This window comes from Corvus brachyrhynchos, unplaced genomic scaffold (assembly GCF_000691975.1).
Source record: "Corvus brachyrhynchos isolate BGI_N302 unplaced genomic scaffold, ASM69197v1 scaffold279, whole genome shotgun sequence".
Classification (NCBI taxonomy): Eukaryota; Metazoa; Chordata; class Aves; order Passeriformes; family Corvidae; genus Corvus; species Corvus brachyrhynchos.
The window spans coordinates 11,218,398-11,222,665 of record NW_008246060.1 but is presented as its reverse complement, the minus strand read 5'-3'; the positions used below and the strand labels follow the sequence as shown (position 1 = coordinate 11,222,665).

The 4,268-nt window shown below is 42.5% G+C and overlaps 1 protein-coding gene across 4 annotated transcripts in view; it reads left to right on the top strand.

Moving 5' to 3' along the window:
* CUNH10orf11 (chromosome unknown C10orf11 homolog) overlaps positions 1 to 4,268 on the top strand; it is a 747,072-nt gene that overhangs the window by 14,945 nt on the left and 727,859 nt on the right. The gene's annotated exons all lie outside the window — the stretch shown is intronic.

Here is a 4,268-nt window from a genome sequence, read left to right as displayed (position 1 = left end):
TTTAATGTTCTCATTATTGGTTACGCTGTTGTGTATATTTCTCTGTCAGCACTGAGGACCCATCTGAACTGCCAAGGCACTTCAAAGCCCTGCAGGTCATTTATCATCCTCCTGACGCTGCGAATGTTCAGCCTCAGCTGAGTGCCAGGGATTTGTTATGACTTGAGAGCCAGCTGACAGACAGGTCTGCTGCAAAAAGGATTCCTTTTTGTCACACTGCGAAAACATCAATGTTCCTATAATGGCCTACAACTGTCAAAGGGGACTGCCACCTGACAGTTGTGTGGTCTCACTAATTTGCAGCCCGGTGACTTGTTTCCTTGAGTTTAGATTCAGTTACGGTGTCACATGCAAACAGGTCACCATCTGTCGTCCTGTGCCAGGGGGCACATGGTAGGAAAGGGAGAGGGAGAGAGAGGGAGAGAGAGGGAGAGAGAGAAGGAGAAAACGATGAAGTGGCAAACTGGGGGTGGGGGAGAGGCAAGGGGAAAATAAAAATGGCCATGCAAATCAAAGCTGCATCTTTATTTTAGATTCCTGTTTTCTGAGTGTTTCTAGCCCACCACAATGTGAATCTCTGAAAGTTGTGTTGAAAATTGAGAGAGAGGGGGGGAGAGAGAGAGAGAAATATCAGGGCTTTGTTTCCTTTCCCAGGCCATGACATGATTAATCGTTTTCTTCTGATCTAATTTTGGAACATGAAAAACAGCACATTTGTCTTGAAGAAAAATGATGTGCCGTACTGCGCAGATGGAAATTTCGAGCAATGAAAAAGATTAAAGTGAAATTCCACTCCTTAGACCTAATCATGAGTTGTAGATTATTCTGTCGTTCTAACCAGATGGTAGGCTTGATTCCACAACCCCCTTCTTATATTAATGAATACTAGACTGTTATATTTGACTTAGGTAAGTGAAATGTCTATCAAGCCTAATGGACTGCCAGCCAGCATAACACATGTTGTACCACTGAGGGTCCTTGCTGCATTTTTCATGTTTTATACTAATGTAGAACATTTTGTTTCCTACTGTTTTCCATCATTGTCACTGTTTGCTAAATATTTTCACATGTAGGGGGAAAAAAAAGTAAAAAACTTGTGTCCAGAGCTAATTTCCTCACGTTGGTCACAGCTATAATTCTACAAGTAAAACAGTCACCCGAAGCAATGCATACAAGAACTCAATAGTAACTTGATTAAGTTCCCAGTCAACAAGACTGCACGAGGCTGTATGTTAACAAACCTAATTATAGGCAGCATGGTGATAAATTGTGCAGGGTGCATGTAGCACATCTCTGAGGTCATGTCTAGAAAAGAAGTTTTGCCCCAGGGGACAGGGATGGGGTGTCATTTCTAAATAAAGTAAATGCAGGTTCACTGATGTTTCCCATTGGGTTGCCTTCCGCTTTCTGACAAATGTTTTTCTAGCAAGGGTCTCCCAAGAGATCCTTGCGAGAACGGAAGAGTGGAGGAGGAGAGGAATGAGAGGCTGGGGGATTCTCTTTAACCTTTCCAAGTGTGCAGTCCTGTGACTGCCACGTAGCTTCTTGGACTTGTCAGAGCCATGGGTACTGCTAATCGTATGTTGGGATGGGTGCCACCACTTGTGCTTACAAACCATGTTACCATTTTCAGCATGTAGCTGAACAAAATGGTACTTGTTACATACTCTGGATGTGAGAGTGGGATGGAATCTCTTCCTTGTATGTAAAGTTAAAGATAAAAATCTCTGGTTTCTCCTGTCAAAAAACCCAACAGTTGGGCCTTTGTGCCTGAGTGCTGCCCCTGGTTCTGTCGGGGAGCATGATCCCAGGTAGAGGAAGCATGCATGCACAGTGCTAATTTTAGACATTGAAAGAATCAACAGGATGCATGGATCAAGGTACTCTGCCTAGGAGAGAACAAGTCCAGAAACTTGAGTAAGCAGTCAAGAGTTGTCCAAATCTGGACTTACTGAAGTATGATAGATACACTAAAGTTAATTTGCAGTTGTAATAAAAAGTTCATTTAGGCTGAATGAAGAAAAGAAAAGCATCAAAATACACCTTCTAATTGAGAAACTAGGAAATCTATATGCGAAGTCTTTTTGATAATGGAATTAATTTGAAGCTTACATCATTGCTTTAGTGATTTTATTCTCAGTATTTTAAAACAGTTTCTTCAGAGTTCTGAACTCTGACAGACGTGCCTTTCTCAGTGAAGTTACCATTGATTTTAAGTGCTGAATAAGGACTCTTAGACTGTGCCATAGAATAAATTCCAAATGGCCCTCCAGTGTGAGTACCCTGCACTTGGGACCTGCGTTGTTGATGATTTTCCCTTTTTCTCACACACATAACATTTTTTGAAAGAATGAAGTGAGGAAGGCCTAAGCAGAATGCTCATTGTGTCTTGCCCACACTCAAGGCAAACAAATTGGAAGTCTGAAAATAGTGTGTCACAAAACACTTTTCTTTGTAATTAATTTTAATTTTTTTTTCTTTTTTTATTTGTACATATTGGCTCTATCTGAGAACATAAGCTAAAATACCAATATGCTTTCACCACATTTCTTTTATGGTTGGATTTAGATTGGGTCTTAGCTCTCCCTAAAGCTCGCTCTCAGGGGATAAAAAATTTTTATTGACGAGAATTCCTATGCAAAATATTACCTGGCAGATTTTTTTCAATTCATTTCGAACAAAACTCTCACTTAGTCCTTTTATACTCCTCTCAGTAAATGCAGGGTAAATTACCCCTTTAAAATGATCTGTACAGATTACCAGCCTGTGTAGTTCCTAACCTCTGGGGAAAACTGACTTTTTGCAGTGCTGCTTCTCTTCTGTGCAGGGCATGTGGAGCTGACTTGGCAGTGAAGGGAAAGTAATTTGTTCCTGACAAGGGCCAGTTGCAGACTATTTCTTCACTGGAAGAAAGTGACAATCAAGCAGGAAATTGTGACTGCAGTTCCTTATTTGAACTGATCCTTCTTAGGAGCTGGTAGACATATCTTAACTTAGCCTTTAGCTTGTTTTCCTCAGTCTCACAGCTTTGCTTTCCATGAAATGTCAAGGACCTCGAATTCCTGCAGTGTTTACAGTTTGGCCTGTGGAATTTGCGGCCTGCTCAGAGTGTTGCAGATTTACAATTATATTGTGAAGGTAACACAGGAGAGGTAGGCATTCCTCTTCCTGGTAGCATTTCCCAGAAATGGCTGCAGTTTGGGGAGAGGACTTTGACCTACTGAGGAAGAGTAGCACATCTGGAAGGGAGAGTAAGCTGTCTATTGCTGTTGAATCCTTATGAAGCCGACTTGTTTCTAAGTGTGGGGACAGAAGGATGGATGGAAGGCTATGTTATAGCTATAGGTAAGCCTCAGAAAGCATTTGTCTTCCTGGAAAAGTGTATTACAGCCTTTCTGGTCTGCAGTGGGTTATCACCCTGCTGTAGCTTTGATCGATGGCAAGTGATGGCAGCAGGAAATAAAGGTCCACTCTTTGTGTTCAGGAACACTGCCTAGGAGGGCAGGACCCTGACTGGATGGAACATCTCTATCGGTTTGGAAGCAGGTTGCCTATAGCAGGGTCAGCAAGATGTTTGCCAGTGTCTGCGTGTCCAAACTCTGCATAAGTGCTCAGAGCTGGGGTGCTTGTACCCATGGATCAATCAATTTGCCCAGAGAGGGCTGACAGCTCTGGAACAACCTGATGTCAGCTTTCTGCAAACATGAATCCATGGCTCTTAGCATTTCTTACGGGATATCACTTCCTCGTGTGGCAGATGCCTTTCTAATATTCTAGGCCAACCACAGACGGATTTGCACACTACCACCACACACCCTACCTTTCATTGCCTGTTCCCTGTTTTACTTCAGAGAAAATTACTCTATTCATCTTTCTGACATGAGGCTCAGATCATCAGATGCCAAAGCCATTCCCCCCTAGGTGAAGCGTCTCCCTCTGGTGGGCCTGGGGGCAAGGGAGGAAGGAACAAGCTCTTTCTCATCTGAACTGCAAAGCCATCACTTAGAATAGTTGTCATGTGAGAGGTGACAAGTCTCTTTTTTTCCCTCTACTGTTTATTTCCATTTAAGCGTATTCCCAACTTCCTGTTCTCCATGCACTCTTCTTGCTTTTGTACCCAGTAACTTTCAGCAGTTTTTTCCTTTTCTTTCAGATGTGCTCAAGACACAGCAGAAGTTGATACAATCTAATAAAAACTTCCCTGTTTGCTCTATCATAAAATGCAGTGCCTGGTGTGTTCATTGCCCTCCTGTCATCAAGTGCCAGCT